The sequence below is a fragment of the Physeter macrocephalus genome, chromosome 14 (assembly GCF_002837175.3).
Source record: "Physeter macrocephalus isolate SW-GA chromosome 14, ASM283717v5, whole genome shotgun sequence".
Lineage (NCBI taxonomy): Eukaryota > Metazoa > Chordata > Mammalia > Artiodactyla > Physeteridae > Physeter > Physeter macrocephalus.
This window is the reverse complement of record NC_041227.1, coordinates 72,604,162-72,618,996: the sequence shown is the minus strand read 5'-3', so window position 1 is coordinate 72,618,996 and position 14,835 is coordinate 72,604,162. Positions and strand designations below refer to the sequence as shown.

General features: G+C 48.6%; 1 long non-coding RNA gene across 10 annotated transcripts in view; it reads left to right on the top strand.

Annotated features, from left to right (window-relative positions):
* Window positions 1-14,835, top strand: part of LOC102984234 (uncharacterized) — a 550,122-nt gene that overhangs the window by 101,587 nt on the left and 433,700 nt on the right. For 9 of the 10 annotated variants that reach the window (XR_008619294.1, XR_008619291.1, XR_008619292.1 and 6 more), the window contains one exon: window positions 8,462-8,553. This is a non-coding gene — a long non-coding RNA (uncharacterized lncRNA). Of the gene's footprint in view, window positions 1-8,461; window positions 8,554-9,535; window positions 9,753-14,835 lie in introns of those variants that run through there. The other variant, XR_008619290.1, reaches the window with a different exon arrangement.

Genomic DNA, 14,835 nt, shown 5'->3' with positions numbered 1-14,835 from the left:
TTGAACACAGATCTTTTGGATAACTTTTATGGCCTTGCTGCTTCTCAAGATACAAAACAAACCAACCATGCAAGCCAAGCCCATCGAAAATCAAAAGCAAACCAAAACTCTTTGTGATGTCGGTTGGGACAACATACCTGAAGATTCCTCGAGGATGTCCAAGTGCTCTGTGAAGGGGGGACCGTGGCTATTACTGTTCTTTGTTGTGCACTAGCCCAGCGCAGGCAGAGGTGCTCTGCTGAGGAGGGCATGCGCCAGGTTCCAGGAAGAGCATCTCATTTTCAATTAAACTCCATAGCGGATGCACAACTTAGTTCTCAGCTTCCTAGGATGCAATATGTCCATCTGCTGGATGACGAGGTCTTCCGCCAGCCTGAGCGGTTTGGCACTGTCTTTGGATGTTGATGTGTTTTTGGATAAACACACATACACACACACACACACACACACACACACACACACACACACACACACACACGGCCCTTTCTCTTCCTGTTGTTACCATATTGGCCTTCAAGTCCTTCATGGTTGCATTACAGGGTGAGCTGGAACTCTTGATAAAGGAGTTCTGTACAGTGATGACAAGAATTGATTTCCAATTTCCTGTAGAATGATTCTATCATTGCTAGTGACTCAGGCAATTTAGCTCATTTTCCAGTCCTGCCTGGGGGTTGTAGATCACACCGACAGCTTCCCAGTCATGCAGGAGGGGGATTTTGACAAGATGAGAGAGGAGACATTTTCAGAGAGTTTTGTGTTGGGGGTGGTCAGAAGGGAATGGCTGCCCCAGGGCTTTGGGCCCTGGGGTGTCCCGTTGAGAGTAGCCATGTCTTGGCCGTGATGGGGAAGCTGGCTTGGGGTTGGGTTTCTGGGGGGCTGCCCAGGACACCCCTTTTCCCTTCTCCGTACGATGTTCAGTCCTGCTCAGCATGAGAACATCCAAAGCCCCAGCCAAAAGATAGAAGGGACTAATTTCCAGTGGTTTCCTCCATACCAAGTACTCTTTAAAAGGCTGAACACACAGACTGGCTTTTTCTTTCTCAGTGGACTCTATTATAGCAAGTATGATTCTTTGCATTTACTCATGAATTCATTTTCATCTGCCAAGCTTGCATTGATTGTGCACTGGGTGCTGGATGAATTTGCTCGCCCTGGAAGACATGTTGAAAGGACTGACAGTGTTCCACCTCCCAGACTCATCCAAGCAAAGCAGAACATGGCCGTGTTAGGACTAGGAGGCCTCCTGCGGGCTGTGACTCTGCACTAAAGCCTGATTCATTTAATCCTCATGACAGCCCTATCAGGTGGGCCCACGACTATCTCTAGTTTGCAGATGTGGAAACGATGGCACAGCAGATAAGTAACTTGCCCAAGATCATGCGAGGAGAGGGGCAGAGCAGAGATTAGAACTCGGGCCGTTTGGAAACAGTCTGTGCTTCTAAGCCTTGCACTATATCCCTCAAGGGTGGTGGATGAATATAGATGATTTTCCATCCAGTGGACTGAGTGGAGCCCCTAGAAGTTGATTAGCAATCACACTGCTTTTATTAGGATTTTTGTCAAAGTCTGACAGCACAAGAAATCGCTGGAGGCCCAGGAACTGAGCACATCCATGCATATGTGCAGGTGTGAGTGTGCACGGACACATATGCATGCACACAGGCATATACACACACACACACACGCACACACACACACACACACACACACACACACACACGACAAGAGGACGTAGCTCAAGAAGCCACAGAAGCAACGGTTCGTGACACAGCTCTGCAGGACAGACACACTGATTTCGCCCTAGTCATTCAGCCAAAAAATTAGTTTTTAGAAATCATTGCCGAGCTACTTCCCAAACCAACGCTAAGCTTGGGTCCTGTAACAGGAAGGTGATGACCAAGTGTGTTCTGAGAACCGCCTGGGATCTGGGCTGTTTGACAGATATTATAATATGCAAATGTTCACATACTTTACTCTGTGAGGACTGTTATCCCCATTTTACAGCCGGAGAGACTGAGGCTCAGGAAGATCTCTCCAGATCACAGAGCTAGCAAGGGACAGGGACAGGGTTCCAACACACACCTCCCGAGTCCCGGTCCACTTCTTTCCAGAATAATACAGACACTGCTTCCCACGCATGCTCTGTCGATAAGTATTTTATTTTGACACATCAGCTCTCTAAAATTGATCCGCCAGATTTCCTGTGAGTGTCAAGAGCAGACCCAATTGCCTGATTCCTGTTCTGAGAACCTGGCCTGTGGTTTGGACAAGGTTCTAGGGAAGGCTCTGGCTTTGACCCTCATTTCTCATCCTATCAAGAGCTCCACGTGGGCTCTGTGCTCTCCACCCTATAGCTTCTCCATGGAGTCTGTTTGCTCTGATTGGCTCTTTTCCCCACCCCTTCCAGAATTCGTGTCTTAGGCTGTCAGTCACGTTGGCTCTCATTAATAGCTTCCGGGGAAGAAAAGAGACAATATAATCACTCCCTGCACACCTGTCAGGTAGATGCTGCATTAGGCAGTATGTTTGATGTTGTTTTCTGTTCTGATCAAAGTGAATGAAACAGATGTACCTCGTGGGTCTTATCAAAATGGCACAGAAAATTACTCATCAGACATCTGACTTGTCTCACAATTTCTTTGTAGGCAGCCAATGTTGCCTTTTCCCCCTTAAATATACAAGTATTTAGTTTCCCGATCAATAGTTAAGATTGGGCTGGCTGGAGTAGAATCCATTTAATCCCAGACACATAAAGGCAATGTCCTATTGTGATGCTCTCCTAATATAGAGTTTAGAAGTAATTGCTCCCTTGGATAGAGAGAAACATTATCTGTTTCTCATTCATTTACTTATATATTCATTTATTCAATAAATATTGACTGGACACCTATCTTGTCATGTGGCAGGTCCAGTTTTAGGTGCCAGGAATGTTCTAGTGGTGAATCTGACATGGTCCCTGCTTCCAGGAAGCCCACAGCCTGGGGCGGGGGGAGAAATAAATGTATAAACAATGACAGTACAAGTATGATAGATGCTAGATTACTTATTCAAGTAATTTTTATGGATACATGTAGGGGAGACAGCTTCTAAAATGGCTCTAATGATGGTTACTTCCTGACATCCAGGCTCATGTATAATCCCCTCCCTTGGGTGTGGGCCGGACCTGGAGACTCACTTCTAATCAAGAGGCTCTGGAAAAACGATGGGATGTCACATCTAAGATTAGGTTACTGTGATGGGTTGAATCGTGTCCTCCCCGCAGAGGATTATATCTTAACCCCCGGTACTGCTGAATATGATTGTATTTGGAAACAGGGTCTTTGCACATGCAGTCAAGTTAAGATGAGGTCAGCCAAGTGAGCTCTAGTCCAGTGTGACTGGAGTCCTTATAAAAAGGGGAAATATGGACACAGAGACAGACACACACACAGGGAGAATGCCAAGGGGAAGGCAAAGAGAAGGATGATGTATCCCTGAGCTGAGGGATACCAAAAATCACCAGCAAACCACCAGAAGCTGGGGAACAGGCTTGGAACAGAGTCTCCCCCATTGCTCTCAGAAGAAACCAACCCTGCCAACACCTTGAACTTGGCCTTCCAGCCTCCAGAACTGTGAGACAGTCCATTTCTGTTGTCTCCCCCAAGTCCGTGGTATTTGTTTTGGCAGCCCAAGCAGTCTAATCTAGTTACAAAAAGACTGTGATTTCTGCCTCACTCTCACCCTCTCTGGTCCTTCTCGCTTGCTCCAGTGAAGCCAGCTGCCATGTTGTGAGTTGTGCCACGGTGGGGCTCACGTGACAAGGACCTGCAGGTGGCCTCTGGGCTAATAGCCAGGGAGAAACTGAGGCCCTCCGCCCAACAGCCTTTAAGGAACTGAATTCTGCCAGTAACCATGGGAGTGAGCTTGGAAGCAAATTCCTTCCAGCTGGCATCTTGGCTACAGTCTTCTGAGAGACCCAGAGCCAGAGGAACCAGCCTGGATTCTTAACTCACAGAAACTGAGATGATAAATGTTGTTTTAAGCTAATACGCGTGGGGCATTTTGTTATGCAGCCATAGCTAGCTGATACCATCTGTAGAGTAGACTGGACACTATCCTAAGCCCCAGGTCCTGGCCTTGAGCAGAGGCAGTTTGATTAAGGAAGCTTGGGCTCTGACCTCTGGCTGTCCTGGGTTCGAATCCCAGCCATGTCCTTCACTTGCTGTGCTGTCTCTGCAATTCACCTTACTTTGGTTTCTTCCTCTATAATAAAAGGAACAGTAATGGGGGTCCTGTGTGGATTAAGTTAACTTTTGTAAAGACTTTAAAGAGTTCATTTCACATTCAATGAATATTTACTGGGTGTCTATGGCAGGGCACTTAGGGGATGCTGGGCTGAGAGGTGACTTGCCTGAAGTGGGTCCCTGCCCTCGTGTTATTTACCTTATAACGAAAGAGCTGGAAGATGGACAAGTAAACACAGGTATTTCTTACAACTTCAGGGAGTGCTATTTCCTGTGCAGAAAGAGGAAGTGATTTCATTTTACACAGTTCTTTTGGGACAAGAGGTTGGGGAACGCCTCTCGGAGATTCTATTTGCCAGAGATGGGGATGAACTGGTCAAGAGGAGGTCATGGGGTAGAGTGTGCCGAGCGCAGGCCAGCTGAGCGATGGTGGGTGTGGTCCAGGATGCGTGGATTTGGGCTGCATCGCGAGGGTAGGACCAAATGACTTGCTGAGACTGGGCTGTAGGGCCGGGGAGGAACCAAACAGGACTTTTAGGTTTGAGGCTTGAGCAACTGGGTGGATGGGGGTGCCATTTACTGAAGTGGGAAGCATGGGGGCTTAGCACGTTTGGGGAGGGGACTCAGGAGTTTCAAGTTGGAGTATGGGAGTGGGTGGGAACAATGCTCTGGAGAGGGGAAAGGAGGGATGAAGGCACAGGGGTAGGACAAACCGTGTGGGTTTAGGAAGCTGGCAGCTCTCCGGTCGCTCAGGGCTCAGTACCGCAGATTCTAAGGACTGCCAGGGGGATGTGGCGGCGTGGCGGTGATGAGGCTGCGATTGCTGGTCTTTACCCTGCTGTCCCTAGGAGGAGGGGAAGTGTATGTGTGTGGGAGTCATGGGAGGGGGTGTTTATGATTTGAAAAAATATTACCGGGATGCTTGTTAAAATCCAGACTCCTGGGCCTCAGCTGCAGAGAGTCTAGTTCAGCAGAGCTAGTGGGTGGCCTGGGATCTGCATGGTTAACAAGCATCTCCGCGGATTCAGGTGTGGCGGTTCTCAGACCACACTTTGAGAAGCAGCGGTGTGGAGGGAGGGTGGGTGAGAGGGTGGAAAGCCAGAGGCAGGGAGCCTGAGGTGGGGATGAGCTTTACCAAGGAGGCAGCTCACCTCTTTCTGGGAGATGGGAGGTGAGGGCAGCTGCTGGTTTAGACAAATCCACAGGGACAGGTCATGGGGACGAGGGGGAGCTGGGGAGGCAAGGGCAGAAGGGAGGGAATTTCCATGTGAAATGGACTGTGTTCTCCCTGGAAATGGTGTTGAGTGGGGTCAGGTAAGAGTGCAGGCAGGGTAGGTGGGCTTGGGGGTGGGGTGGGGGGGTGATGGAGGCTTCTTTCAGATTGAAGTTCACCAAATCCTATTGGTTTGCCATGTCCATCATAAGCCAGGCCTTCCCTAGCCCTGCGGACGCCACTGGAAGTGAGAGTCCAGCTGTGGAGCTGTGGCTACCGGCTCTGGGGGACAAGCAGGTGGGAACGAGGCTGGAAGGTGAAACCCCAAGTGGCCGTCCCACTTCCTCTATGGAGTTGCGGGTGGGGCTACACCCGGGTGGGTGTACGGATGTTGCAGAGAGGACAGGAGGCTGAGCAGCTGCCAAGGGGAAAGGGAGCTGATCAAGAGCCAGCAGCGGGGGCAGCCCCGAGGGCCCCCGTCCGTGGAGCTGGGAAGGTTTCTCCAGCTGTGCTCCCAGCCTCGTGTAGAGCAGGGAAGCCAGACTGGGTGGCCCTGGGTTGGAGATGCAGAGCTGTTGCTGCAGCAGGAGAAAAACTGGGTAGAGCTGGGACCTGTTGGAAGGACTTACTTGGAGAAATAGATTTCAGCTCAACACAAGAGCAGCCACTGCGGGATTCCCCCAGGACCCATCCCGCCTGCCCTTGATTTTAAAACTCTGCACCCTTCGGGCGCAAGTTCACATTCTGTCTCCTGTGAAGCCACCCCTGCTTCTTCCCGCTGGAACTGCACTTCCTTCTTCGGCAGCAGTGTGCGGCTGCCACCTCCTCCGTGCTCGTGGGGTACTTGCTCCAGGCCTGCCTCTCCTTCTAGGGCTGGGGTCCTGGGGGCCTGTGATGCCGCCTCCTACCTCCGTCTGCCTGTAAATCTCAGACTGTGTCTATGTCACTGCCTTCCTATAAGTAAATGTTTTCTGAACGGCCTTGAACTCGATTGTTCTTAGAGGTAGTGGAAAGGTTGAAAAGTTAACAAGTCACAAGGAGTAGACCAGAGAGTAAGGCAGTTTTTCTCATTTGCAATGGAGTCACCACCTCCTTGTTAAAAATGCACACTGGGGACCCTTCAGACCCACTGAATCAGAATCTCTGGGGTGGTGAGTAACAGAAATCTGAATATGAATGAGCTGATTCAGATGCATTGTTTAACCCTGGAATTTGAGCCCGAGGTCAAGGTGTAATTGATGAGGAAAAAGGGAAGCAGTGCTGCTCTCCTGCCTAGTGCCCTTAGGCACCCTCTGTCCTAGGTGTCGCTCACCATTTAGGTTGCTTTACTTTGAGAGCTGCAGGCTCCGAGGTCACCCCTCCTGCCCCCCTCAGTGCTTGAGAGCCCCTGGCTTTTCACGAGATGGAAAGGACCCTGGAGATCTGAGGAATTCTTCCTCTTTGGTGGGGATGTCAGAGAGCTCAAGGGTTAGCCTTCCCAGACTGTCTGTGCCAGGTGAATCTTTAATTGGCGACTTCCTAAAAAACGGTAGTGGTTAGAGGGTGTAATGAAGTAGAATATTTGGAGCCAGGGTCAAGGATTTTGGGAGACTCAGGGGGTCTTTTCTACTGACATTTGGGTACCGCTTACCTACCTACCCAAATCTGGGAGGGCAACCAACCAAAATCAATCAATCAAAATGAATCACATGCCTTAGAAGCCTGCGAATGGATTCATCATCTTATTTAATTGATCAGATACATTTATAATTACAGATCAATAAAAAACTATGTATTACACCATGCAGTTTTAAATAGCTACCAAAATTACAAAAAGCATCACTGGTTGTTCAGAGGGGGTAGATCTGCTGTGTGCCTCTACATTTTATCACAACATGTGTGGTCTGTGCTCTGAGGCAACCAGAATCTGAGTTTGGAATGTCTGTTTCAGAATAGCCTTTGTTCTGAAATCCATCTAAACCGGAAGAAGGCAGGAGGCTGCAAAGTATCTTCTTAATGTAATCGTTTGTTTGTTCATTCATTCACTGATCTAATGATTCTACGGAGAACTAGGGATAGAGCAATGAAGCAGACAGACCCTGTGGTCTTTCCCTTCTTGGAGGTGGCTCCTGTGGGGCTCCCAGGACTGCAGGCTGCACAGAAGGTGTGTAGCACCCGCCCTTCTCCATGTGTCTCACCAGCTCCGTGCTGTCCCCTCTTTCCCCACAGGAACCTGCACCAGTGCACACGGTGAGATGCCTCCCCACCAGTGTGCATTCGTTTCCCGTCACTGTACAGCCCTGCTTTGTCCCACTTGCTGCCCTGCTCTTTGTCTTGAGGCCTCTGCCAGGGAGTTGCAGTGATGGGTACTGGGTACTGTGGTTGAACCCTGCTTTGGGTCGGGCCCACTTACCAACTGGTCTGTGCTGGGCAAGGGATTTACACATTCTGAGCCTCATTGACAGAACGGGTATAACAGCATCCACCTTGCAGGATTACTGTGAGTGTTTAAACAAAATAAAGTGTGTAAAGCAGAATAGTGATTGTGGCTTACCTACCCATTGTCCCAATCTCTTCTGCTTTCTTAGTAACAGAGCCCTATATTTTTAAAGGTAGTTCTCGCTTGGCTAAAAACTCTTTTTCTCAATCTCCTTTGCAATGGGATGACCAAGGAGATTGAAGCAGAAGCCATTGGGTGGCGATTTGGAAAATCTCCTTGAAGTGCCCTTTTGCCTTCTCCCCCACCCCACATTCTCTTTCTTTCTGTCGGAGATATGGATGTGATGGCTGGAGCTCCTGCAGCCATTTCTGACTATGGGAGTGACCTTGAGGATAAAAGCCACTTCGCTTAGGAGACTGGGATAGAAACATTGGAGAAGGCTGGGCATTGGTGATTTTTTTGAGCTTCAGTTTCTCATCTGTAAAACAGAAGCAATAAATATAGTGTGAATTACTAGATACTAGGAGTGAAATGCCAAGTACAGCAGCTGACGTGGAGCAGGTCCTCAACTAAATGTGGTCTATGCTTTTTTTCCTCTCTCATTAGGATGTATGGGAACCACAGAAGGTTTTCCCACTTGGAGCTATTAACTGCAGGACGGCGACCTTCACATGGCCACAGCCTGTTGTAACAAACTGGTGAGTAAAGCCAAAGATGGCTCTGAGGTTCCCTTCTCTATCTAGTGTGGCCAGAAATCCTTAGAGGCAGCTGCCCGGATACGCTTTCTCCAAAGGCTGATTGTTAATCTCTTCCTTGGAAACTCTGCCTTAGCATCCTGCCTTCCCCAGGGGAGGTGTCATTTGTAGGAATTGTTGGTTTGACAATAGATGTGCTAAGATGGGCATCTCTAAATTCCTGAGCCCACAGCCTGGGTCCCCATCACTCAGGCTCCTGGGAGCTTCTTCTCATTCCCTAACCCAAATAGATAAGGCCCTGCAGAGAGAAAGAAATCTTTGATGTAGAAGGCACTTGGACTAATGGCATAATTACTCCACAGAACCATTTGCAAAGTAATTATGGACTATTGTTAGGACGCTCCAGCTTATTATTATTTTTTTTTTAAGTAATGAGGCTTTGCTTAGAGTAATAGATATGTGTGTGCATTTAAAGAGGCAAAAAACACCCTCATGCCCCGCCGAAAGCAATCTGCTCCCTTTCCCATCTCCCTAATGCAAAACCAGAAACTCACTCAGAACCCACCATGGACCCCAAGTATGCATCGCTCTGTTCTCTGTCCTGTTCACAACATTTCTGATATTATAATGCAATTTCAAGGAATACTGGCTGTAGAATAATTTGCTGAGAAATGCATTTCTTCTATGGATGGAAGGACCTTGAGGCCATGTTGTTAACGTAATGAAGCCCAGTGGTCTTCTAAGTGTGAAAGTTCTCGAGCAGCTCTCCTCAATACTTCATGCCAGAGCTGGGCTTCCTTCTGGCCCTGGCCCACCTCCTGTGATGTCCGCAGGGTCCCGTCCCTCGGCATGGAGCCCGCAGCCTCTGCTTGAGAGGGGCTGCGCTAAGCTAACTGAGATACATATTACAATATGAACTTTTAAAGTATCGTATTAGGGGACTTCCTTGGTGGCACAGTGGTTAAGAATCCACCTGTCAATGCAGGGGACACAGGTTCAAGCCCTGCTCCAGGAAGATCCCACATGCAGTGGAGCAACTAAACCCGTGGGCCACAACTACTGAGCCTGCGCTCTAGAGCCCACGAGCCACAACTACTGAGCCCGCGTGCCACAACTACTGAAGCCCGCGTGCCTAGAGCCTGTGCTCCGCAACAAGAGAAGCCACCACAATGAGAAGCCCGCACACTGCAACAAAGACCCAATGCAGCCAAATAAATAAATAAATAAATAAATTTAAAAAAATAAATTAAAAAAATATCGTATTAGAATATTTAAAATTTAGGATATTTCCACTAGGATAAATGAGGTACGTAGAAAAATTATAACAGAGCATTAGTCTCTGCCTGCACTTAGCACATTGATTCTGTCCAGATGAGATCTTCAGAGCCCACCCCAGAGATGAAGGGGAGGGGCAGGATGAGGCTGAGAGCATTCTTTCGAGATGGAAATTCAGTCTGAGGTTGCAGGTGGTGAAGAAGAGGGCAGCGTGGAAGGGCTGAGTGTTGGGTGGAAGGGGCTGGATCCATCCAGGTCCTCCCTGATGTCAGTTCCCTGGACCCCAGAGGAAACTGAAGGAATTTTCCAGGTAGCCTGGCACTTAGCCGATAACATCAATTTAAAATAATTATAGCACTGTTGGCTGAGCTTCGAGAGAGGACAAGCCCTTTGTGGACATTCTCACTTAATTCTCATTTCAGTGACAGAGGATCAGGGGCCAGGGAAGGAAGGGATTGTCCCAAGGTCTCCCAGCCTCTCAAAACAGCACTTCTGTCTGGGAAGGAACTTTAAGTCTAGGTTTGCATGACTGAAGTCTGATGCCTTAGTGTCTGGCCCTGAGGTCTTGCTGAGCCTACAGGCCTGGGATGTGTGGGGCAGCCTGCAAATTCCCAGCCAGGGTATCTTAGTCTGTTTGGGCTACTTTAACAGAATATCACAGACTGGGTGGTCCATAAACAACAGACATCTATTTCTCACAGTTCTGGAGGCTGAAAGTCTGAGATCAGAGTGGAGCATGGTCAGGTGAGCATGGTCAGGTGCAGCATCTTCCAGGCTGCAGCCTTTTCCTTGTATCCTCACATGGTGGAGGGGGCAAGGGAGCTCTCTGGAGCCTCTTTTATAAGGGCACTAATCCCATTCATGAGGGTTCCACCCTCATGAACTCACCACATTCCAGATACACTCCTAATACGTTCACACTGGGCATTGGTTTTCCACATATGCATTTTGGGAGGACACAGACAGACATTCAGGCTATAGTACAGGACTTTGTGGACAACCATCCTTTGGCTCTGTCTGGGGCTGTGTAGCCAGGTGGCCCACCAGCCACAGACATTGACTGTCATCAGAGCAAGGTGGTCATTTCCTATGAACACAGAAGGTGCATGTGGACAAGGCCAGAAGCCAATTCAGACCCAGCCACTGGTCATGACCCTTGGGTTACTGGTGAGTTGGCTAAAAGAGGCAGCTATGCCAGCACCTGATTTCTAGATAGCTGAGACCTTGAGCGAGGTAACCTCTCTAAGACTCAATTTCTCATCTGTAAAATGGGTTAGTAACCCTATCTCATAGGGTTTTGGGGGAATTAATGAAATAATCCACATAGTACACTTGGCACAGTGCTCACATACATTATGTTTAGAAACATTAGCTGCTATTTAAGTATGATAATAATTATTATTGAGAGCTGAGTCTCTGGAATAAGACCACTTGAGTGGGTCGGCTCTTGGCTCTTCTGTTTATTGGTTGTGTGGTCTTGGGCTAGTTGATACCTCCCAAGGCTCAGTCTCCTTATGTATCAGATGAGGATAATAGATGTACCTAGTTCAGAGAACTAAGAAGATTAAGAGTCCTAATACATTTAATGCTCTCAGCGTAGTGCCTGGCCCGTAGTATATTTATTATTTATCTCTGTGTTCAGCTGTGAGTTTATCCATAGGTGGAGGAGGTGGCTGCCTTTTGGTGTCCAGACCTGTATAACGCCTGCTGGACAGTGTGTAGTTTGAGGCTGGCAGGTGGAAGGACAACAGGTATACCCTAGAGGGACTGGGCTCCCAAGCTGAGGCATTCACCGTCTACACTGCCTCTCAGGCCAGGCATTGGGGGCGGGGGTGGTCTCTTCTGAAGAGAGTGACAGCCTGCTTGGGAGCATGACTGTGGTGTGTGTGTGTGGGTTCACCACCAGCCCCTTCAGGACAGAGACGTTGCTTGGTTCATCTTTGCCTCTCCTGTTCAGCTCAGCCACTGGAACATGATAACAGCTCTGTGAGTTGCTTTGAGTTGCCTATAACACAGGAAGCAAAGGTGAACATTCAAGATGGTGTATAATTAAGTCCCACGTTGTATGGTGCACATAATTTGACCAGGAAGGGTCCAGATGACAGGTGGAGCTTTTTGGAGGAGGTGATCTGGACTGAGCCTGCTTTGAAAAGGTCGTTGGGAAAGAGGGGTGGGGTCTGGGTGAGGCAGCAGTGTGCATAATGGCAGGGGCCTGAGTGACCACAGCGTGGTGCGAGGGGAGCAGAGGGCGCAGTGTCTTTGGAGCAGAATGTGTGTATTAGAGGTTAGAGGGTGATGGAGGGCCTTGAGAAGGGGGCAGGAGTTTGAACTCAATGCAGGGGACTCTAGCGAGATGCAGAAAGTGTCGGGTGGATCCGACCTTCTGGGAGTATCTTACGAGGGTAATCTGGTGGCCGTGTGGGATGAATGGAGAGTGTGGTGTGGGGAGCAGTGACTGGAAACAGCTTCGTTCACTTGAGTACAGGGTGGGGAGGGGGATGCTGAGCCAGCAATCTAAGGCTCAGCAGAGCCACCCACGCCTCTGGTCCTGGGGATGATGCCGTCTGCCTGGGGTTGCCAAGTGGTGCAGTCACTTAACCGTGACCTGCCAATTAAGTCACCTATGGTGCCGGGTAATGAGTCGTGCTCTGAGGTTTTTGTGCAAGCAAATAGAATATTTATCCAGGTCCCAGGGAACCCAGGGACACCTTGGAAAGCAGGAGATGGCTCTGAAGTGGGATCAAATGAAATCCTTAAGCCTCTGCGTCTACGGACCCGTTCACAAGTTAGAGCCTGTCGATTTTGAAGGCAGAATATTTTTAGTGCAAAGCCTTGAATCAGAGGCCTGCCTGGAGAACACAGAGCTTTTTATTTTCAGTCTCATTATCAAAGGCATTGTGCACGGGGCAAAGGCAAAATAGAGAAGGAAAATGACTGGCAGGCAGGGGTCCTGGAATGAGAAAATATGTGACCTTGGGGAAGCCAGAATCCACAGGTAATGACCCCCATGTTAGACTTTCCTGAACAAGGAATTCCATCTTGGAGTCTGCTTCCTGGGAAACCCAACCTGTGACAAGTGGCGATAAAATGCTGAAGCCTGGAGTTAGTTATTTTCTCTCCAGTCCCCAGTTTCTGCATTTGCAAAATGAAAATGGTGCACCAGATGGAGGTTCTCAAAGTGTGGTCTGTGGAACCCTGCGGGTGCCTGAAATACTCTCAGGACAAAACTATTTTCACAGTATTATTACTGTTATCTATTTGGTATTTGCACTGATGGTGCCAAAGCAATGGTGCCTTAGCAGTGGCATCAAACCATGCCAATCTCATTGTATTCTTTGGTACCACATACTCGCAGTAAAAATAAAAAGTCAGTTTCACTTAAGAACGTCCTTGGGACTTCCCTGGTGGTCCAGTGGTAAAGAATCCGCCTTACAATGCAGGGGACGCGGGTTCCATTCCTGGTCAGGGAACTAAGATCCCACGTGCCGTGGCGCGACTAAGCCCTTGCGCCACAACTACTGAGCTCGCGTGCCTCAGTGAGAGAGCCCGCGTGCCCCAAACTACAGAGCCCACGTGCTTCGGAGCCCGCGCGCCACAACTACAGAGCCCATGTGCCCTGGAACCTGCGTACCACAACTAGAGAAGAGAAAACCCACACGCCACAACCAGAGAGAAGCCCACATGCCTCAACAAAGATCCCGCGTGCCGCAACTAAGACCTGACGCAGCCAAAAGAAAAAAATAAATAAATAAAATAATATACGAATTACAACATTTGCTTATGTTTTTTCAACTCTCCCCTCGCCACTGCCTCAGCCCCTGAAACCAAAGTAGCCTAAAAAAGTGCAGATTTCTCTCCCCACTCAACCGTCAGTTGAAGATCCTTGTCTCAAGTTGTACAGAATATATTTTCCAAGATGGCATCAATAAGATCTCCCATTCGCATGTTCTTTTAACACTGTAACAATGTAACATAACTCTTTCCACTGAGAGGCAAGGTCTATGTCCCCTCCACTGGAATCTGGGTCACCTGTGACTATGGAAAAAGAGGCACTGTGTGACTTTTGCTGCTAGGTCATAACAAGCCATGCAGTTCCTATGTAGTCCTGTTGGGACTTTATTCTTGGAGCCCAGCCACCATGCAGCCAGGAAGCCCAGGCCACAAGGAGAGACCGCGTGTAGGTACTCCAGCCAACAGCTCCAGTTGAGGTCCCCACCAACAGCCAGCATCAGCTACCAACAAGTCGTGAGTGGGCCTTCAGAGCCCCCAGTGGTTTATCAGCTATGCCCCAGACCTCGTGGAGTGGAGATGAATTGCCCCCACTGAGTCCTGCCCAAATTGCAGGACCACGAGAAAATAAGCGATCGTTGATAAGTCTCTACATTTTGGGGTGAGTTTGTACATAGCAACAGTAACTGGAATCAAAGTCAAAAGAGGGCATTGGCAGATATGGGGAGAGATGTATTTTGGAATAAACGTTCACCCTTTGTCTATTTCACCCCTGACCACTGCGGTCCACAGTGCAGCTGGGGAGAAACAACCCAGGAGATCAAACTTTGGTTAATTTTCCCATTTCCCTTTATCAGTGTCTGTTATTAGTCATATCCATGTAAGGTCTTTTTTTTTTTTTTTTTTTTTTAAGGACTTGGGATAAGTCAAGCTACTTATTTGGGCTTCAGCCTCTTCATCTGTCAAAGGAGGAGTTGGACTAAATCTTTCAGCTCTTTTCCAGCTCTGACGTGCCAGTTTCCTCTCTTCATTTTATTTTCCCCATGTTTCTCCTTTTTTCAAATTTAAAAATGAAAATTGTAAGCTCAACAAAATCTCCACGTCTCTGCGAGTATCTAATCCACTTGGGGCAGATAAACTGCAGGAATAGCTTTTTCTGGCTCTGTGAATTTGACAAGTGTGTTTGCATACCGCCTGGCGTTTTGTCTGCATTTTCTCACTTTTGGATGCCAGGAGTCCCACTGACAACACAGCATTCCAAGGACAGCAACCATTTGTCCT